This window comes from Mus musculus, chromosome 8 (assembly GCF_000001635.26).
Source record: "Mus musculus strain C57BL/6J chromosome 8, GRCm38.p6 C57BL/6J".
In the NCBI taxonomy this organism is placed as follows: Eukaryota; Metazoa; Chordata; class Mammalia; order Rodentia; family Muridae; genus Mus; species Mus musculus.
Genome location: NC_000074.6, coordinates 11,688,391 through 11,711,353, shown reverse-complemented (window position 1 = coordinate 11,711,353; position 22,963 = coordinate 11,688,391). Strand labels below are relative to the sequence as shown.

The window sequence follows — 22,963 nt, the reverse complement described above, 5'->3', positions numbered from 1 at the left end:
GACTCTCCTGATGAGCCTTCTAGTGCATGCCCCAGCCCTGCCACCTCCTGCTGTGCTGCCCAAAGCTGGCATTTTAATCTCTCCGTAACCACGAAGCTGGAAGCCATGGGAGCAGGAGGGGGTCTTATTTTATACACCAGTGTGCACTGCCCCATAAATGTCTGGGTGGAAAGGCTGTGGCCATGAAGAAATACTGGTCTCCCCACCTTACTAAGGGACTCCAGCAGCCACTGAAGGACTTTCAGATTCCAGGGACAGCCAAAGGTCCCAGCACCACAAAACTAATTCTTTACCTCAATGGGAGATGAGATGAAGGCTACTCAAAAGCTTAGCATGGAATGATCACGTGCCTAGCAGCCCCCTTGTGGGTAAAGACCCGTGTCACGCACGCCTGTCACTGTGAAAAGGCGCCTGGGAGAAGCAGCTGAGGGTAGGAAGAGGATACTTGGGTTCCTGGTTAGAGGGTCCAGTCCACACTGGCAGGAGCGAGGCTCTTTGTGCACAAGGGCAGATCAGGAAGTACAGGAAGGCACAGAAGCACTCAGCTGTATTCTAGTTTGGATTCTGGTGCTGTGGGAAATATCTTGACCAAAAGGAACTTGGGGAGGACAGGGTTTCTTTCTTCTTACACCTTACGGTCTTTCACAGTGGGAAGCCAGGTAAGGAACAGGAGGCAGGCCCTCAAAGCAGACATGACAGAGGGAAGCTGCTTACTGCTTGATCACTGGCTAATGTTTAACTGCCTTGTTGATAGAGCTCAAGAGCCCCGCCTAAGGGATGGCACTACACACAGAGGGCTAGCCCCCGCCCCACATCGATTAGCAATCAAGAAAAGACCCCAACAGATAATCCCACAAGCCAATCCGATTGAGGCAGCCACCACTGGTTATCTCTTCCCAGGTGGGCCAGTATTAGCTGTCACAGCTGGCTTTCTCTTTCCCTTTTTAGTCTGTTCAGGACCCCAGGCCATGGGGCAGTTCCATCCACATCCAGCCAAGGTCTTTAACCTTCAGTCAACCCTTTCTAGAAAAGCCCTCACAGACTCACCCAAATGGGTTTTGTTTTGTTTGTTTGATTTTTGAGTCTTTTTATATAGTCCTGGCTGTCCTGGAACTCACTATGTAGACTATGCTGGCCTCAACTCCCAAGACTCTGCCTCTCTCTGCCTCTCTGCCTCTCTGCCTCTCTGCCTCTCTGCCTCTCTGCCTCTCTGCCTCTCTGCCTCTCTGCCTCTCTGCCTCTCTGCCTCTCTGCTTCTCTGCCTCTCTGCCTCCCAAGTGCTGGGATTAAAGGTGTGTGCCACCACACCTGGCTAGATATGATTTAAATTTTTACTTTGTTTAAGTGTGTGTCTGTGTGTGTGTGTGTGTGTGTGTGTGTATGTATACGTGTACATAAGATGTATGCCTGTGGAGGCCAGAGGTGTCCCTTGGAACTGGAGTTATATAGACAGCTGTGGGCCACCCAACATAGGCTCAAACTCAGGTCCTCTGGTAGAGTAGCATAAGCTGTTCATGGCTAAACCATCTCTCCAGTCCAGTCTTTTTTCCTTTTGAATCAGTTTGCAATGTTAGGATTTGTAATCAATGACCCGAGTTGCTGACTATTGCCCCATGTTGGTCACCAGTGCTAAGTGCATGGTTGAGTCAATCCGCCTGCTTTAACACATCTTTGCTTATGACATCTTTATACAGGCAGTGAAACAGAGCAGGAAAAGTGAAATTTAGGTGGAAGTTGCCATCTGTTGAGTGATACAGAGCTGCAGTGGCTTCGTCTTTGTTTCAGGACAGTTAACTGCTTTGTTCTTAGGAGTCTGAGTTCCTCCTGCACTCATCCAGGCCCAGGGCAGGAGGGAAGCCTCACTCTAGGATAGACATCTATGGCTCTGGATGGCTGTGTGTCCATGTTCCTGGCAAAGCAGACACTCCCAGAGAGCATAGACCTGCTTCCTCAGTGGGCCACTAGACAGCTTCAGGGTCTCTGTAGAAGGAATATGGCTTCTCCCACTCTCACTTTGCTGAACGTCCAGGGGTCCTGCTTGCTCATTTTCCTAGTATCTGAATTCTGCATTTTTCTGCCTTGGTAAGCATCCCAGAAGTGTGAACGGCTGGGGAATGAACTCTCTACAGCCATCCCACAAGGGCACAGTGGGTGATCCTGCTGTTGCCATAGAAGGGTGACAGCAGGGACAGCTTTTCTAAAATGACACAAATGGTGGGTCCCTTTACATACATCTCTGTGACACCTGCCCATCTGCAGAGCACATCTGCATGGCCAGACTGACAGGTGGACCTCATACCCAGCACCCAGGTCTCAGAGGCCTCCCCACCCCACCCTCCAGTTACTGCAGAAACCAAGGCCTCTGCCACACCGATCTTTGCTCCTTGGTACTTGCCCTCTTCGAGAGCTGCCCCACCCCCACCCCTGCCTTATTATCTGGCTGCCAAATGCTTTTCTCCCTGGATACCACATCTGTTCTCCCCCAAATAGTGTCTCTCCCCAAGCTGGCTCCAGATACCCTCTGTTCACACTGGCCTTTGGATCCATTCTCTCCAGCTTAGCCCATTCTGACTGCTACCTCTAGATACCAGAAACTCAGTAATTTGTGAAAGAGAAAAGTTCCTTTCTTATGGTCCTGGAGGCTGGGTGTTCAAGGCCAAGGTGTGAATGCATTCGTGTCTGTGGTAGCATGACCTTACAGCAACCCCAGAAGAGCGGAAGACGAAGGACCAGAGAGGTGCGTTCCTTAGAGACACCATTGAATCTAGCGCCTCATCCTGCCAGCCGACCTATGGAGGTCATACTGCTAGGAGTATACAGAGGGGAAAAAGACAATAATGAGGGATTTCAAAAAGGAAAGGAGAGCCGGCCAGCTGGCTTGGAGAATGGAGTTGCTTGTCACTAAGCCGTGGTAGAAGGAGAAAATCAACCTCTGAGACAGGTTGTCCCACGCAGTGTGTCCTAGTGAAAGCAGCATGAAGTGACGGAGCAGCCTCTCTGCAGACTTTCGGGAGTGGGAGACCGCCAGTTGTGTGCAGAGGTGGGGAGGATGTTCAAGCTGGGGTGCATCTCCCCAGGGCCCTGGGAATGTGGGAAGGAAGCCACTCAGCACCTCCAGCTGCTGCACATGTGGAGAGCCTGTCTCACGCTCGCCCTGGGATCTCAAAATCAATCGCCCTGCTGTGGACACAGCAGCTCCTGTCAGGTGGCCGTCCAGCTGCAGAGTCCACAGGCTCCACACAGGGAGCAGCAGAGCTATGGCTCCCAAAGTAGGCTGCCCAGGCCTGCCTCAGAGCTGGGGCTGCTCGCTATAGGGAGAGCCTCCTGGCCACAGAGGGCAGGACTGTCACTTCCCGAGCAGAGTCCCCTGCTGTGCCCTGCAGCCACTGAGGGATGGATGGTTCTCCGTTACTTCTCCCTGGGCCTTTCTTCACCCTGGGGCTGAGGCTGTTCCCAGATCTCAGGCCCCCTAGGTAGCTCAGTTTCTAAAAATAGGTTTTCTCTCAGGGTGGCACCAAGCCATTGCCCTCCCAGTCACATGGAGTAATAAAACAGGATTCTTGTCCACCACTAACCCATCTTTGGGAAGAATCACTGTCTCACCAAAAACAACAACTAGACCTGAGGTTTGTGAGGGCTGTGGCCTTGTCCCAAGGGTGAGACTTCCACTCCTCCCATGGGCCCCCAAACATTTGATTTGAGTTTGAAAGATGATGGATAATGGAGGTGAGAAGTTTGACATGGCAAATTGAAAACACACAGGCTTAGACAGGACACATATGGTAAATTATTTCATCTCACTGAACCTGTGTCCTGCAAAGGGGTGTGGTCGATGGAGAGGTGTCCACACATGGGGTTTCTGGGATGAGTGGGAAAATTCTGTTTATGTGGCACGTGTGAGCTGTGTGAGCAACAGTGCTTACTGGCCACATAGAGCGGGAATATAGATTTCTTCCCTTGCATCCATTTCTATACCCTGCCATCCACTACACGCTCCGACTGTGACCTAACAATAACAGAACATGCAAGGACAAGGCTAGGCTCCAGAGTAAGCCCCCTGGGTCACTTGTGTCCCCGAGGCACTGTGAAAGCTCAGGTGACACAATGAAGATTGCTTCTGTGATGTTCCAGCAAAAGCTTTGCACCATAAGAAGGAACTTCAGAGCCAGGCGTGAGTGGCACGCACCTTTAATCCCAGCACTCGGGAGGCAGAGGCAGGCAGATTTCTGAGTTCGAGGCCAGCCTGGTCTACAAAGTGAGTTCCAGGACAGCCAGGGCTATACAGAGAAACTCTGTCTCAAAAAAATAAAAAGGAAGGACCTTCAGAGACTTGAGTACTCTAAAGCAGGCTACATTATACACTCTGGGCCCTGGGGTAGTGGAAGCCAGGAATGTAGCCTGGGATTTGTAATGAGTTAAGTTCCTGCAGTATGGACAGCTGCTTTGTTCTCTGTTAGGTGCACACACACACACACACACACACACGTATGCACACACACCATGCACACACATGGACAGGCACAAGTGCTATGCATTTGGTATCCAGAAATCAGCTTCTTCTTTTTTCTTTTTTGAGACAGGCCCTGGCTGTCCTGGAACTCACTCTGTAGACCAGGCTGGCCTCAAACTCGAGATCACCTGTCTCTGCCTCCCAAGTGCTGGGATTAAAGGTGTGTCCCACACAGCTAGGCTCAGAAATTAGCTTCTTGTGCCTTCTACTTGGTCATTCCAACAGCAGAAAATGCAAGATGTCTTTTCAGAGAAATGACAATGGGGTGCCCGCTTTTGCCCTCAGCAGGGATGCTGGACACCAGTGACAACCCACAGGCTGCAGCTCACAGGCTACCCTGGGAGCCTTAACACTGGAGGGTAGCCCTGCAGTCTGCACCCACAGGAGAAGGGGACCACTAGGGGGTCTCTTCTTTTAACCACGAGGCCCCAGCTAGTCTAGAGTGACCCTGTGAGTCCACTTATATCAATCAGGTCCATTTGTAGAAGGGCCTTCCAGGGCTAGCTCAGAACCACAAGGCTGAAACCAGGACAGCTACTTCCATGGGTGGCAGGTGGCAACAGTGAGCTAATGCTGCTACCTCTGGCTCTCGATCAGGTCAGCCTCTCTGTTTCCCTGCTTCCAGGCAGCAGTGTTCAGGGCCAGGACTCCATAGCACTCTGCTGGGACTGTCTCCCTGCACCCCCCCCCCCCCCGGGACCAGCACACACAGCAGAACCAGATGTAGTCCCCACACCCTGAGCTCAGACATTCCCAGTGAATGTGAACATGACTGGCAGGCCCGCACTGCACATTCCCTCTCTCTGAAGCTCTTCCAAGATGCTAGCATTCTGACAAGGCTTTCCATAAATAACGGCTCCCTCGCCCGCCTGTGTTCCTGGAATATGCAGACACTCAAGTGCCTGACTGATTAAAGCGGTCACCGCTTCTTTTTGCAGTCTCTAAAGGCAAAAGGCCCAGAGACATCCAAAAATAATGTGTCCCGAAAGGCGAGAGGGCGTGACTTCCCTTGAGTTCCCGACTTCGAGTGTCCCCATGGAAAACACTTCTGACATCACAGATGTGTGTTTTGTCTGTCTGTCTGGTTGGGTTTTTTTTACAACATAGTCTCAGTATATAGCTTTTCTTATTCTGGAATTCACTCTGTAAGCCAGGCTGGCCTCAACTCTCAGAGATCTGCCTGCCTCTGCCTTCCAAGTGCTGGAATTAAATGTGTGTCCTGTGCTTATCTACAGAAGTGTATTTTTTAAAGTCCTGCTTTTTTTTGTTTTTTGTTTTTTTTAAAGAGAGATTCCTTCCCCAAACTCTGTCCCAGGGGACCAAGAGCATTGTATGTTGCCTTACAGTTTTACTGCTGTGAACAGACACCACGACCAAGACAACTCTTATAAGGACAACATTTAATCAGGGCTGGCTTACAGGTTCAGAGGTTCAGTCCATTATCATCAAGAGGAACAATGCAGTATCCAGGCAGGCATGGTGCAGGAGGAGGTGAGAGTTCTACATCTTCATCTGAAGGCTGCTAGGACAAGACTGGCTCCCATGTGGTTAGGCGGGAGGGTATCACTGCCCACACCCACAGTGCCATACCTACTCCAAGGAGACCACACCCACTCCAACGAGGCCACACCCATTCCAAGGCCACACCTCCTAATAGTGCCACTCCCTGGGCCAAGCATATTCAAAACCACCACACACATAGACATTGTCATATAAAAATATGCTGAAGACCATTCCAGGTCAGGCTCACGGACTGCATTGTTTTCTTCTCTCTCAGTTCTTATTGTTAGCCAAATAAGTTTTTGAGGCTGAAAAATAGAAAGAATTAAAGAGAAAAAAGGTGTACCTGTTTTCATCTTTTGGGTCTCACGTTGCATATAGGTCACTCAGGGCTCAGCCTTGCTATGGTTGCAAATGACCTTGAGTTCCTGGCTCTCCTGTCTCCCTCACCCCACCCCCACCACCCCAAGTGCCGAGATTACAGCTATGTGCCACCAGGACTGGATTACTTACAGAAATTCTTTCAGTAACAAAACAGGTTATGTGGCACAGCTCTGTGTTCCTTCCCCAAGTCTGGGTGCCGGAATAGCAAGCATGCTTTTATCTTTACATCCTGCAACACAAATGCACCGTGTCCAGTAGCACAGATCAGCAAAAGAACAACCAGACAGCCAGTGCTTCAGGCTCTGGGAGCAGATAGTCTGCTGCTGCATGCACCAACAATATAAGTGAGCGGATGACACTGGTGTGTTCTAATAAAACTTTATTTACAAGAACAGGCAGCAGGTTGAATTTGGTCTTTGGGCATTATAATGACAACCACCAATGTGCACCATCATTAAACAAGATTATATTGGCACCACTCTACAAAAGCTATTCTTCTTCTCAAAGCAGTGTTCTGGGGGCTTATACTCCAAGGGGTGCCACTCTCCCTATTTCAAATGCCCTATAGACAGGTCAGTGAGAGAAGGACCCCAGCTTCTCACCAGAAACACTGCCAACATGCTTCTATTCCCAAGAATGGACTTGTAATTGTTTTTTTTTTTTCTCTTCCCATTTGAGGTTCGGTAGTAGGACTCAACTTTAGCCCTGCTTGCTTCACACTTCTGTGGTTCTCTTTCCTCCTAACCCAGGAGATACTGGGGTGACCCGCACCCTTTCTTGGATGGTTCACCTCCACTGTCAGCTTATGATTTAGAGCATTCTATGAGACAAACTTCTGGATGTATCTGAGGGTGTTTTCAGAGAGGCATAGTTGAAGGAAGACCTCTGAGAATGTGGGAATGTGGGCGGCACCATCCCCTTGGCTTCCTCCTTTGAACAAGGAAGAGGCTGGAGGAACAAATGCCACGCCTCTCTGGTCCCGACTGACTGTGTGTGGTGCAGCTGCTCCACGCTCTTGCTGCCAGGCCCTCCCTCCATGATGTCATGAACCCACTTGTAAACACCGAGCCCAAATATACCCTTGCTTCACATGCTTTTATCACAGGAATGAGAAAAGTAGCAGACACACCTCAGTTTGTCTTCTTGTTGTTTTTAAGGCAGGGTCTCTAGCTGCCCTGAGGCTGACCACAGTTCTCTCTGAGGATGGCCCTGAGTTTCTGACCCTCCTGCTCATCAGCTCTTGAATGCTGGGATTGCAACCCAGTCTCTGTGATGCTGGAGAGCAAACCCACTTAGCACATTGGAGCAGCACTCTACCGAGAAGCTGCACCCCAGCCTTGCTCCTTCTCTTTAACATGCTTGGATGTCCTATCTCCCTGCCACATGCCATGGGCAGGGCAGTCGCCACAGAGCCTGTTCTCAGAAAGAGGCCTGGATGCTTGGTCAGTTCCACTATAATTCAATCTGCACACCCATGCAAGTCCTCTAAAAGTGTAAAAGTGAGTTAAAAACCATAGTGGGGAGGGGCTGGAGAGATGGCTCAGTGGTTAAGAGCACTGACTGCTCTTCCAAAGGTCCTGAGTTCAAATCCCATCAACCACATGGTGGCTCACACAGCCATCCGTAATGAGATCTGATGCCTTCTTCTGGAGTGTCTGAAGACAGCTACAGTGTACTTACATATAATAAGTAAATAAATCTTTAAGGCCGGGTGTGGTGGCGCATACTTTTAATCCTAGCACTCAGGAGGCAGAGACAGGCAGATTTTTGAGTTCAAGGCCAGTCTGGTCTACAAAGTGAGTTCCAGGACAGCCAGGGCTATACAGAGAAACCCTGTCTCAAAAAAACAAAATAAATAAATAAATCTTTAAAAAAAATAGTGGGGATGGGAAGAGGGACGGGGCACAGAGACTTCACCAGCAAACATGTTAACCACTCAATGAAAGCAACACATTCTGTTTATTTTTATTACATTTTTTATTATTTTAAAACTTTTTAGACAGTATATTTTTGATCGCACTTTCCCCGCCCCAAGTCCTCCCACATCCCTCCCCACCTCCATATCTACCCAACATCATGGTTTTTTCTCCTTACTTCATCTAGAAAAAAAAAAAAACCCTCAAAATCAAAAGAGAAAACCCATAAAACCATAACAATAATAACAACAAACACGTTAAGTCCTTTGAGTGGTGGCCAAGTACTCCTGAGCATGGGGCCTTCCCTGATGCATGGTGCATATAAAAGTGTCACTCCACTGGAGGAAAATGAGTTTTCTCCTCTCTACTGAGCTGCAATTGCATCTCAGTATCAATTGCAAAGAGCTTCCTGGTTAGGGCTTTGGGCCACTTCTCCTTTGCCAACAACACACATTTGAGGAAGACATGTGTGTAAATACACAGAAATCCCACCTGGGGGGTGTAGGAGAGCAGGGTAGACCCGTGATGAGTTTGGGAGAGTTAGTGGGAGTAAAAATGATCAAAACACAGAACATGACATTCACAAAGAATAAAGTCTTTCTTAAAGGTAAATATAACTTTCAGAAAAATAATTGGGGCTGGAGAGATGGCTCAGTGGTTAAGAGCTTTGTTTTTGCTCTAACAGAGGACCTGGGTTCGATTCCCAGCACCTATGTGATAGGTCACAAAGGTATACAGTTCCAGTTCCAGGGGATCTGATGCCCTCCTCTGGACTTCAAGGACACCAGCCGTGCACAGCCACACACAGCCATGCAGGCAGGCAAAACCCCATATGCATATACATTGTTTTGAATTAAAAGAATACATTCTGCCACACCACAAAGAGGGCCCGGGTTGTCTGTGATGTCATTATCAGAGGACACAGCCTGGAGCTGCCACGAATGTGGTGGGAGACTCATTCCTGGAAATCACACAGGGTGCTGCCAGGGAGAAAGCCAACCTTCTCCCCAGGTAAGACTCCCGCCGGGGCCCCTGGAACAAAGAACACAGACATGCGTGGATGCGCCTCCACTTACTGTGGGTCCCATTTACTGTTAAGTGTTAGGTGGTGTGGAGGCCATCTTAAGAACCAGAGCCCCCATGCTGTGGGCTGCTGTGGGCATGTGTGACCAGTTAAAACCAGGGCTGAGCTAAGGATCCTGGGAGACACGGCATTCCTTCCTCTGCCTTTAGGAAAGGCAGCTCTCCCATGAGAGCCTTGTCACCTGCTGCAGGGACAGTCAGAGTCCTTCCTGCACCTGCCTTGCTCAAATCCCTGCAGTGTGGGTGCCCAACACGTCAGATCCCATGTTCTGGAAACGGTATGTCCAGATCTGCCAGGTGCCATGCCACATGGGTCCGGGGAGCTTCTGACACACACACAGGACCTAGACAGGTGGGGACATCTCGATCTGGTCTGTGGCTTTGTCACACCCACTTGGCTCCAGTCCCTGCATGGCGCTTCCTGCTCTCTTCCTCCTTCACTCCAAGTGGACTTTAACACAAGGACCAAGCCATTTGTGATGGTTGCACTTGCCGAGCTACAGCTAAAATCACCTAAGAGGACAAACCTTTGGGCTTGCCTAGGACAGTTTCTAGACTGGGTGGATGCAGGAAGACCCTAAATGTGGATGGTACCACACCATTGGCTCGAGGGGCTTTGACTGAATCAAACCTCAGAGAGTGAGTTTAGCACTCCCACTCTTTGCTCTCTGCCTCTGAACCCGCACACAACAGAACCAGCTGCCTCGAAGGACTAGATCTTAAGAGCTGTGAGCTAGAATAAACCATCCTTCTCTAAATTGCTTCTTGTCAAGTATCTTGTCACAGCAACAAGGCAAGGAACATAAGACACTGTTCCTCTTGTCTCACCCAGGCTGTGGTTAATCAGCCTTCTCCAAACAAGGCGTGGCTTCATCTTCACCCTCCTCATCTTCCTTGGGAACAACCGCATGAAGGATAGACAGACGTGATCCTGCCTTTGCCTCTGAAACATAACTTGGGGAAACTAGAGGTATGTGTGTGTGTGTGTGTGTGTGTGTATGCGCGAGTGCGCGAGTGCGCGTGTGCTGCCTGCTCCTCTGCCCTCAAGGAACAGCTCTGTGGAAAGGCCGCTTTAGGACAGGACAGAGGCAGACTGACCTTGGCCAATGTGTAACCAATGAGATACCAAGTGTTCAGGGCTGGATGAAGCCCAGACTAGAATGCTAGGCATCTCTAAAAGTGAGGCTTGTCTCTGCCTCAGGGCCACAGTTCCTTAACGGTAGTACCAGAAATATAATCTCGGCAGGTTGGGGGATGATAATGAACTGTGTATACACATGGCTCCCCCAGTTCTACTGTTCATTGATGTAGAAATCCTCTTTCTCGCTAATATTTAACTCCCTCCAAACCCCAGAGTTTTCTCGACTTGAGTGAATTTCCTATCTCTGGAACTAGGGGTGTAGAATGGAAGGTCTGACAGCAGAGGGCGCCAGCAGCACACCGGCTCTCCGGGTCTGTCTGTGCTTCGGAGACAGCAGGAGTCCTATGCCTAGTGAAAGACACCCAAGTCGGACTTCTCTGTCCATCTCTGCACACTCCCACCTCCAAGTGTCCCTTCACCCTCTTCACACCCAAGCAGCCCCAATCCACGGGGCCACACACACAAGAAGCACACCAGGACGCACACGCGCATCCTACTGTAAGCCTGTCCTTCTCCCCATCCTGGGGCATGTGGAGAAAAGCAGCCCAGCTTCTCTCCAGGCTCCGCTGCTTCCGTGGTAGGTTTTAGTGGGCTCTAGCAGGCAGCTGTCCCCTCTGCAATGCTCTCGGTATCTCAGTGCCACAAGAGGATGCGGGGAATACAGGCTCTAGCCCGGGCAGAGCTGACACAGCTGAGCGTATAGTAAGGCAACTGCAGGAGAGCCTGGTTAGATTTGATTCCATGTGTCCTGCAGAGTTCTTCAAGTTGCCAGGTGAATCAGGGCTGCAGCCAGACCTGCCGTCTGAGGTATGTGTGTGGTTCTGGCCCCAATTCCTGGGCATTTTTTGCCCACACTGTAACAGACTCCCAGACCTTAGCACAGCTGATCATGTTAGAGGGGTCATTTTGTCCTTCAAACCCATAGGCTCCCAGCATCTGCCAAAGCAGGAACAAAAACCTAACCCATTCACCTGGTCCGTGCTTCCAGGAAAGGCCTTAAACGCACTAACCTTGCTTTTTGGCTTCTGTAATTCTGCTTCTTGCTAATGAAGTTTGACAATGAGTATGTGGTTTTGTGCATAAAAGACAAAGAGCCTTTAACTCTGAAGACACAGGATGGAGAAGCCGCAGGAGGGGTGCTGGGCCTGGACTGAGCCTGCGCTCCTTTCAGACTCCTTTTGAGCTGACATCAGCAGAATTACAAATTCTGAACAAAAGTTGTTCGGTTTTTGTTTTTCCTGTTACTCAGGGTTTCTTTAGAAGCAAGTTATAGAAAATCCTGACCAAGAAGGATTTAAAAAATATATTTTAAATCTCAGCATATGGGAGGCAAAGGCAGGTGGATCTCTGAGTTTGAGGCTGGTCTGGTCTATATAGTGAATTCCAGAACAGCCAGTTACAGCTACACAGTGAGACCCTTTTAAACACACACACACACACACACACATACACACACACACACACATTCATCTCATGAAAACTTGCAGCCTTCAAAATGTTGGTCTCTAATGTTGTGCGAGTCTCTAACCCACAGTCCATGGGCTTTATGCATCCAGGAACAGTCATCACTGTCATCCAACCAAAAAAATTATAAATTTAGTTAAAACAACATGAGATTTTTGTTGCAGTTTCCTTTTTGATAACTCAATTGTTCAGTTTGGGGCATGAACTTTGTAGACAACAATATTGTTGTGTCTCAGTGTCAAAAGATTGGATACCCATGTAAATCAAAATATTGAGGGGGCAAGTAGGGGTTCATTGTAAGACTGCAGCCAAACCAGAGAAGCTCTAACCGAGAATAAAACATGCTATTGAGCCCAGCACTGCAGGAGACACGGGCCTATGGGCAGGCACCCATCCTATGTGCTGATTTCCTTTCCATGGCTTTTTAAATCCTTCCAAACTGTTCTCCCAAAAGCTCACAGTGGTGTCCACATTCCCTGGTGGGGATATGTAACTGTCAAGATCAGTGCCACGTGAAGGAGAGAGGAGAGACCATGTGTTAATAGTGTTGAGGCGATGACCTGAGAGTGCCCCCTCTTCCCCCCCCCCACCCCCCGCCCCCGTGGCTTACCCGATCCGGCTTTCCGGTTCCTGGTGTTCTCGCCTTGCTCTCCTGCTGGCTGGCGGGTTTTCCTTACGGCTCTATGAACTCCTATGCCTATCAGAATGTTGTCATTGTCCCGAGACTCTGACCCCAAATATAATTTCATGCAACTCGATTTTCCCTTCAGTTAAGGTATCTTGTCCCTCAGCATCCACCTTTACATTTATCCTTGCAATGGCTTGATGTATTTCTCTTTTATAGATTTAGAGGAGGAGGAGGCGGCAGGGTCTCACTGTGTGACATAGCTGGCCTGGAACTATCTAGACCAGGCTGGCCTCAACTCACTGAGACCTTCCTGCTTCTGCCTCTAGGTGCTGGGATTAAAGACAAGCATACTGCCACACCTGGGTTTTTTAGATTTTTTGAGATCTCATGTAGCCCAGACTGACTTCAAAGTTCTTACGCAGCTGAAGACAACTCCTGATCCTTCTGCCCCCAACTCCCAAGTGCTTTGACGTCAGACACAGGCCCTGTGACCAATTTATGCAACGATTGAGAATAGAACTCAGGGCTAGGTATGGACTCTACCAACTGAGCTACATCCCAGGGCCCCCAATAGTTATTACAATCTTTTCATATTTCCCAAACTGATTTTCCATTAGGCTAATTCTTTAAAATGTTGAGTTATACAAGAGAGTGGGGGATGAATATTAGGAAAACGCGTGATCTGTGTGACAATGGCAAGTGTCCTATCACTGAGAAGGTAGGTAACACGATGAGTTCCATTTGCTTTTATGCTATTCCTGTCTAGCTATTCCCATCTAGCTGTGTTTGTCAGGTGCAGCAAAGCTCTGTGGTCCCTGCTGTCCGCAGAGAAGAAAGTAGCCCAGCAGAAACCCAGGAGCTGCTCTCTCCTCTGCAGGAATGGGGGCATGGAGCAGAGCTCACACGGGGACCCTTTTCCATCAGATGGAACCAGCCAGCATCTGCATGCTCCAGTCCCACGCAGGGCCTCTGGCACCGGCCGAGGTCCTCTGTTGTTTTAAGTTTCTAGACCTATTCCTGGACACCGCACGGTCACAGTGCTGATCGGTTCTGGTGTCCTCCCCAGGCACCTGTTGCTGCCAGACTGCCTGGCCTTCACTCTTGCTGGCTCCCCACTTCTTCCTGAGCCTGGGCAGGGGCTGGGATGGGGCAAGCACTGGAGAAGTTTCCAGAAAATAAGTTGTTTTCTTTTTTTCTCTTCCCACCTATGTGACTTGTCTCTCTGGTGCCTCTGATATATCAGAACTGGATTTTTACATTAGAAGATGGTAAATTCACTGCAGACTCAAATACTCTGAAGTCCACTACAACTTTAATTGTAGCTTCAATAATTGTGACTGCAGTCTGTGACTCAATTTGTGACTACCTGAAGTCACTCAGACAATGGTGAAACCCCATGCAGTGTGGAAGAGACAGCATGTGGGGAGCCCCAGCTCTCGACCCACCTCTACCCCCTCCCCCAAGGCCATGCACCAGGCTTTTGGGTGTCCCTCACTGGACTTCCTGGGTGAAGCTGGAGCAGTCAGGAGAGGTTTGGGGAAGGTGCAGAGTCTGCCTCAGACCCAACCTCCCTCTGATGGCCATGTGTCCTGTGTTTAAGTGTGTGTGTGCATTTTTACATAAGCTATGAAAGTTCAGCCCAACAAATAATTCCAGGTCTTTATGCTCCATGAGGGGAACAATTCTAAGTCAGTCAGTCTGTCTGTCTGTCTGTCTCTCTCCCTCCCTCCCTCTTCTGACCTTACACACACACACACACACACACACACACACACATACAGGATGGAACTCAGAGCAAATGCTCTATCATGAAGCTACAAAACCCAGCCCTAAACATTCTAGTAACTTTGTTTTAAGACAGGGTCTTACTCTGGGTGTGATGGCGCACACTTTTAATCCCAGCACTCAGGAGGCAGAGGCAGGTGGACTTCTGAGTTTGAGGCCAGCCTGGTCTACAAAGTGAGTTCCAGGACAGCCAGGGCTATACAGAGAAACCCTGTCTCTGAAAAAAAGAGAGAGAGAGAGAGAGAGGGTCTTACCATGTAGCTTTGACTGTCCTGGAACTCACTCTGTAGACCAGACTGGCCTCAAACTTAGATATCCACCTGCCTCTCATTTCCAAGTCCTGGGATTACAGGTATGTGCTACCCTGCCCGGCCACTTGAGGTGTTGTGAATAAAGCCTTACAGATATCTGAACTCAAGGAGTTGGAGGATCGAACACAGTCTCAAGGGCCTGGTAGGATTCATCTGTTGCTCTGGGTGTTAGTGACCCAGGTATTCTTGCACTCTGCGGCAGTGTAGCTCCAGTTCCTGCCTCTCTGTTTCTACACCCCACCTCAACTTCCACATTTGCTGGTTATCTAACAAAGACACTAGACACTGGATCAGGACCCACTAGAATCAAATGGCTTGTCTCCAAACTGTTAGCTGACCAAATAAGAGGCAATCTAAGAATTCTAGGTGATATGAATCTTAGTGGGACACTGTGGTGGTTTAAATGACAATGGCCCCTGAGGGTCCCAAGCTCATGGAACTCTTTGGGAATGATCATGAGGTGTGGCCTTGTTGAAGGAGGTATGTCACCTGGGGTAGACTGTGTGGTTTCAAAGTCTACACCAGGTCTAGTCTCTCTGTCTGCTGCCTACAAATCAGGATGTAAAGTTCTCAGCGCCTGCTCCAGGGCTAGACCCATCTGCTTCCAACCTTGATTATGACTGACCCTCCAAAACTGTAAACAAAGCCCTGGTTAAATGCTTCCTTTTATAAGAGTTGCCTTGGTCATGGTGTCTCTTCAGAGCAATAGAACAGTACCTAAGACACCTTTCAACCCTGCTTATGATATTGAAACACTGTTCTCTTCAAGGCCCTGTGAGACAGTGGGTATCTCACCAGCTGCTGCCATCAGCCACTGCTCCTTTAAGAGATGGTTCTAAGCCGGGCAGTGGTGGCGCACGCCTTTAATCCCAGCACTTGGGAGGCAGAGGCAGGTGGATTTCTGAGTTCGAAGCCAGCCTGGTCTACAGAGTCAATTCCAGGACAGCCAGGGCTAGACAGAGAAACCCTGTCTCAAAAAACAGAGAGAGAGAGAGAGAGAGAGAGAGAGAGGGAGAGAGAGAGAGAGAGAGAGATGGTTCTAGAGATACATTCCTATCTCGATGTTCAAGTTCCTCCTGGTTGAGGGACCTGCTTGCTCACTATTGTAAGAGAGAGATGTCAAAAAGAGATGGGCACATTTCTGTCCACAATGTCCGTTCACCAAGTAACAATAAACTCGCAAGCTATGTTGATTTCATTGGCTTTAATTTAGCAAGAACCACTGATTGCACCTGACAAACATTGCATTGCCACAGGTTCCTCTACACCACTGCTAACACTCTCACATTTCACTGTACACAAATACTTACAGTACAGATCGTCAACAAATGGATGAAAGAGGCTACAGGGCTCAAAGTGTCCTTCCTGCAGGCCGGAGCAGAGAGCAAAGGGAGGCAGGATGTGACAATATGTCAAGAAACCTGTTTTAGGCTGAGCTGGTTCAAGGACACAGCTGGAGCTGGGTGAACTGGGTTTTAGGTGAGCCATGCATGGCACGAAGGCAGGATCATACGGTTACAAGCTCCATGTATGAATTCTATGTTGGATGTACATGAATGTCTGATGACAAGTACTGGGTGAGGGTTAGGGTTTGGTGGCACGTGTCCCTCATTTTATGTGGCCCTGGATAAGCCACTGCATGCTGCTGGGGTGAAGCATTCATTTGCCTGGTTTCCAGAAACGGTTTTGGCATTTCCATGTTTGCACACTTAGCATAAGCCTATGAGTGGCCATACTTTGTGTGCGTGTAAATAAGTCAGGTCTCAGCTGTGCCTCGTGGTTTGTGCAGGACAGAGGGTGGCTGCTTGCTCCTACAAACAAGGTGCAGAGTCCTGCCTTCTGCATTTACTCTCTGAGTGGAACAAATTACTGCTTTATAAAGAGTCCCAGAGCCAGGCACAGCCTCAGAGCCACTGTCCTACAGCATCATCTGAACTCAGCAACCATCTCTCCATCAGGGAGTCCACTGTGAGTAGAGGCCACAACTGTCTTCCCATGACTCAGATGACAGGATTTCAGTGAGGTGGGGGTTGGAGAAAGCTTTGGGGGGAACACAGGTTGAGTGTGCTATAAAAATAAAATCTGGAACTTGGTAGCAACTGAGAACTACAGAGGAGAGCCTGGGCTGTGCCAGCTTACATGTGACCATGAGTCTTGAAATGATAGTTGAGAATGTAAAATTGGCTCATGAATATGCACTGCTGGGAAACTATGACTCTGCAATAGTCTACTATCAGGGAGTTCTTGACCAAATGAACAAGTACCTGTACTCAGTCAAAGATACATACCTCCCTCAGAAATGGCAACAGGTTTGGCAGGAAATAAATGTGGAAGCTAAGCATGTTAAGGATATCATGAAAACACTCGAGAGCTGTAAACTGGACAGCACTTCTTTGCAAGCTGCATGAACTTCCAGCTGCTGAAGGAGAAGTCTGGTCCTTGCCTGCACCTGTTGAGAGAAGACTCTCACCAGGACCTAGGAAACGCCAGTCTTCTCAGCACAGTGACCCTAGGCCACACAGTAACCAGCCAGGCACAGTCGTCAGAGCTCATCGGCCATCTGCACAGAATCTTCACAATGACAGAGGGAAAGCTGTTTGTAGTCGTGAAAAGAGAGAACAGAATAAGGGAAGAGAGGAAAAGAACAAATTACCTGCTGCCGTTACAAAACCAGAGGCAAATGAGCCTGATAGCGCTGGATCTGACGAGGGCTTAGTGGAAGCTTTGGAAAGATATAATTTCTCAGAATCCCAGCGTTCGGTGGTGTGATATTGCTGATTTAGTAGAAGCCAAAAAGTTGCTTCAGGAAGCAGTGGTGTTACCAATGTGGATGCCAGAATCCTTTAAGGGCATTAGGAGACCATGGAGAGATATGCTGATGGTTGGCCCACCTGGCACTGGAAAGACCCTTGCTAAAGAAGTTGCCACAGAATGCAAGACAACATTCTTCAATGTCTTTTCATCAACTCTGACTTCCAAAAACAGAGGAGAGCCTGAGAAGCTTGTCTGTCTTCTGTTTGAAATGGCTCGGTTTTACTCCTCAGCTACCATATTTATTGATGAGGTAGATTCCATTTGCAGCAGCCAAGGAACTTCTGAAGAGCATGAAGCCAGCTGAAGGATGAAAGCTGAGCTGCTGGTTCAAAAGGACGGTGTTGGAGGTGCCTCAGGAAATGATGGTTCTGGAGGCTACTAATGTCCCATGGGACATAGATGAGGCTGTAAGGCATCGTCTGGAGAAAAGAATCTATATTCCATTACCATCAGCAAAAGGCAGGGAAGAACTGTTAAGAATAAGTCTACGAGAGCTGGAATTGGCTGATGGTGTTAACCTTGCGAGCATAGCAGAAAACACAGCAGGCTACTTGGGTGCAGACATTACCAATGTATGCAGGGACGCATCCTTGAGAGCTTTGAGACGACGTACTGAGAGTCTAACCCTAGAAGAAATCTGGAACCTTTCAAGAGACGCAATGCATATGCCTACCACCATGGAGAATTTTGAAATGGCTTTTAAGATTTCTAAATCAGTATCAGCTGCAGATATTGAAAGATACAAGAAATGGATAGTTGAGTTTGGATCATGCTAGCTATGTTCACACATGGAAACTGTGAGGAATCTGCCTTAAGTCTTTGAAAAATAATTAAATGTAGAAAAATAAATAAATAAAATCTGATGGTCCATAGGTGCTTCAAGCCAAAGTAGTACCAGCTGCCAAGGAACAGAGAACCCTAGACTCTGCAAATTTCTGCTCTCTGGCCATACCACCCCCCCCACACACACACCAAGCTCTGCTTAGCCACCACTACCACCCCCCAGAACCAAATGGAGATTCAGAGTAGAACACTGCTCACAGCCAAGCTTGCCTGCAATGTCCTTTATCTGATAAGCTTTAAATAGACAGGGTGTAAAATGTAGGGATGGTCTGGTTTTTGTTAAGAAAGATAAGACCTGAATGGCAAGATTGTTTCCTCCTGATACATTGGAAAAGGGAGGCCAAGTGTTAGGGTTGTAAGCTGTTGTCTTAAAGTGCCTGCCTTGTTAGGCTGAGGCCACCAGGCCTTTTGAAGTGGTCTTATCATGAAGTGAGAACTGCTTATCTCAAATTCTGCTCTCAAGCTGGATCCAGCAGGGCTGGTACCTTCCTAACGTCATCAGATTCCTGTGTGCACCTAAGGTTGGACTTGGAAGAGAGAGAAGCCTAGGAATCCCCAACAGCCACCCCGTAGGTTGAGGGTACAGACTAATGAATAGAATAGGAGGCAACCCAGCAAGGGGAAGCTGGCAATGCCCAGCCCGAGACTACAGAGTGGGGTAACTGGGAAGAGCTTGGGGGCCCTCATTCTCTACAGCACAAGTGCCTAGGAGGTGCATCAGCCCCAGTGAGGCCTGGAAGGCCCGGGGTCATTGGTTTACATAAAGTAAAGAGCTGCCACAGGAGACGGGAAATAAGAACAAAACATGGTATATGTATATGAAAATGTCATGTAGACATGGTGGCGCCCAGTACTGGGCATATTAATTGTAAAAAGAAGTTCAAGAAGATGGAGCACACAGGCCTTTGGACAGCCCAGTGTTCTCCCCTGACTTTGGTGCCAGCTGCTGTTGTCTCTGGCACAGCCACAGCTTTAAGATATGACAACAGGTGGCAGGATGTCCCCACTGGTTCAGGTCAGGACTAGGGACAGCTGATCCCACGCTGCCTGCCAGAGGGCCTGGATTCACATCCTACAGCCAGGCCGGGGGTGGCTACCAGTCTCCTGCGGACACGAGTTTCTGTTTCTGTCACCAAAGTCCCTACGGAAAAGCCAGAATGGGGGGGGGGGGGGGGCTGCACATGGTGGTGTCCTGCAATCCCCAAAATGGAGAGGTAGAAGCAAGACCAGTCTCAACAATATAGTAAGTTTGAAACCAGTCTGGGCTATGTAAAACCCTGTCTTGAATAAAGAAAAAGGAAAGAAGGAAAGAAGAAAGGGAGGGGAAAAGGGAGAGAAAGAGGGAGGGAGGGGAAGAGAGGGGGAGAGAGGGAGAGCCATAACTAGACTGGAACCAGCAAAGGAGAGAGCCTGCCACCCTATCACGAGGCCAACAAGGGCTTTACTGCGCACAGAGCTGCATGGATGCTGGTTAGTCACTTGGAGTGTGGACTCAGGCTGGGCAGCCGTGGCTGTGGTATGAAGCTGTTCCGGGAGAGCAGGGCTGAGTCAGAGACGACACCCACTGGAGCAATAGTAAAGAATGTTAGCTGAGATAAATTAAAATTGGGTAGTAAAGGAGCTAGCTCAGATATATGAACCTTTTTAAAAAGTTAACTTTCTATCTGGGTTAGAGGCGGCTCAGCAGTTAAGAGTGCTGTCTGCTCTTCCAGGGGCCTAGGTTGGATTCCCAGCACCCGTATGGTGGCTCACAACCATCTGTCACTCCAGTTCCAGAGAATCTAATACCCTCTTCTGCCTCAGAGGTCACTGCACACACATAGTGCACAGATACAAATGCAAACAAAACATCCATATAATTAAGGGGGGAGTAATTTACCATCTAAGATGACTGATTTTAACTCACTTGGTTTACTCAATGGTTTGTTCTAGAGGTTCTGATGCTGTAGCTCTCAGATGTCAAAACCAATTACTTTATTCAAGTGAGCTGTGCTTTCTAGTAAAATCAGCACTGGTGTGTGTGTGTGTGTGTGTGTGTGTGTGTACACTCGAGCAAGGGCCGGACTCCGTGTACAAGGCGCAACATCTACACAAGGGCTCCATTCTCCAGAAGCCACATTCAAGGTACTTTAGAAACCTTCAAAGGCTGGGGTTAAGATCTAATGGAGTCTGACTGGTGTTGAATCTGCTGACTTTTCCTGTGGCAAGGACCAAAGACAAAAAGGTAAACTGTTCTTGATAACTATCTGGAGGCATCGATCCCAGCACCCCCCAAGTTCATCTGAAGACGCCACCAAACACTCTCAGCACAAGACTATGTTTCTCAGCAACAAAGATATGGAAGTGGGGGCTTCTCAAGGCGGGGTGTGGGGAAGGTGAGACCTAAAGCCCAAGGGACTCAGGAGGGTGGCACTGGAGTCTGAAGGAGACCTGGGAGCCCAGGGAACCTGCTCTTAGGTTTCCCCACACAAAAGTTTTTTAAAGGTTTCATGGTTTGTGTGTGTGTGTGTGTGTGTGTGCGTGTGCGTGTGCGTGTGTGTGTGTGTGTGTGTGTGTGTGTGTCTGTGTATGTCTGCATGTGCCTGAACTCCTGAAACCAGACTTATAGGCCTAGAGTCAGGCATCAAGTAAAATTACCATGTCTTGGCCTCAGAAGAACTTTTCAAAGAACAATTTGCAAAGAGTTAAAATAAATAAATAAATAAATCAGCTGACCGCCTTCCCATTTCTGTGACTGTGACTATAAAAATGAGCTGTGAGCAAGGAGTGCCCGCAGTGTTAATCCTGGCCAGCCGCCCTCCCCCACCTGCTCTGAGCCACCAGTTGGGTGGACAGCAACACAATGGAGCCAACTCAGTCTTCCGGGCAGCTGCAGGAGGGGAAATCTTTAAATAGGGACAGCTGCTGCGTTCTCACAGCCATTTCTGGGAACGAGGCTATTTAGTTCAGGTAAAACCCTATGAGATATCAAACGTGAATCTCATGACCCAGCTTAGCCACATGGATGTGTGTCTTAATCCATGAGAAGGAACAACACACAAAGCCAGACTATACAGTCAAATGGACTTTTACATAAATCTGTAGCCATGCCTGTAGGAGACCTGTATCTTATCTACAGTAACCAACCTGGAAGCCATACTCTCAAGAACTTCTGTAACAATGCACTCAGAGCTGCCAGGGCTTAACACCCCGAAGCTTCCATCCCCAGACCAACCAAAACCAAAGGGGCTCCCTGCCAGTGGCAACCCTGCTTGCACTGACCCTGTTTGCTACCAGATCCTCACACAACCCTATGGCCAGGCAGAAAGCCGGCTTTGTTCCCAAAGGCAAACCTTCAACAGCTTGCCTAAGGCTGTCCAGAGATTCTTGTTGAATATTGTGAACCAGGGAGGGGGGCCTTCAACCGAGGTCACCACCATCACAGCATCTCTTGAGGAGAGAGACCGAACCCAAAGTTAACACAGATGGCAAGTAGCCTTTCAGAACTAAAGAGAAGGCCAGGTTCAGAGGATGAAAAGGGGACACTTCAGGGGGAAAGAGGATTGCAGCAGAGTGGGCCTGACAGGAATCTTTGAAGGCAGGACATAATCAGACATCTCTTGGGAGAGGGGGAGGCTAAGGTCTGACATGAGATTCTAAAGCAGCTAGGTAGGTTCCTGAAGAGAGAAAACAGTGCACACACACACAAAAGCCCTAAATCAGGGTCTAGGGATGGGAGTGTGCTGTCTTTTGTCTTTGGACCACATATTAATCTAGAGTTGTCCAATAATCTAGAGGCTATTTTAGTGACATTGTGACATGACATCATCTACAAATTTCATTTTTGAGAACACCAAAGTCACCAATAAAGAAAGAGGAGGAGGGGGAAGAGGAGGAGGAAGAAGAGGAGGAGGAAGAGGAGGAAGAGGAGGAGAAGGAGGAGGAGAAAGAGGAGGAGGAGGAAGAAGAGGAGGAGGAGAAGGAGGAGGAAGAGGAGGAGAAGAAGAAGAAGGAGAAGAAGAAGAAGGAGGAGGAGGAGGAGGAGAAGAAGAAGAAGAAGAAGAAGAAGAAGAGGAGGAGGAGGAGGAGAGGAGGAGGAGGAGGAGGAGGAGGAGAAGAAGAAGAAGAAGAAGAAGAAGAAGAAGAAGAAGAAGAAGAAGAAGAAGAAGAAGAAGAAATCTCAAAATGTTTTAAGTGTGCAGATGCCTGTATGTTGGACTGTGTTCATAGCTATCCTGCCCCATTTGTCTCACAGGCTTGAACTGATCACTCCTGCTCCATCCTGGGTTACGTATTATTGTGGTCTTGTTCCTGAGATGAATGTGAAAACTAAGATTCTTAAACGCAGAGACAGCACTTCAAAGTGTGTAGGGCCAGGCTGAAATTTTCAAACAGTTCATAGCAGGCCCTAATGATCGGATAAATAACTCAGACAAGTAAAATTCACTCTACAGGATTTGTCCTTTATCTTCCCTAAGACTCTGATCTCAGAAGGTCATGAATTTCGAGATAACCCAGGATCTGTTAATGGGCAACACTTGTCACTACGACACTCCAAAAAATAAACGTCTATGCTCAAGATGTTTCTACCTCAGTGTCAGTTTC

The 22,963-nt window shown here is 48.6% G+C and overlaps 1 pseudogene across 1 annotated transcript; it reads left to right on the top strand.

Annotated features, from left to right (window-relative positions):
* The first annotated feature begins 16,839 nt into the window (after positions 1-16,839).
* On the top strand, positions 16,840-18,372 carry Gm6524 (predicted gene 6524; annotated as a pseudogene). Its single transcript, NR_028307.1, has one exon. The product of NR_028307.1 is annotated as a predicted gene 6524 (transcript).
* Positions 18,373-22,963: the final 4,591 nt, after the last annotated feature.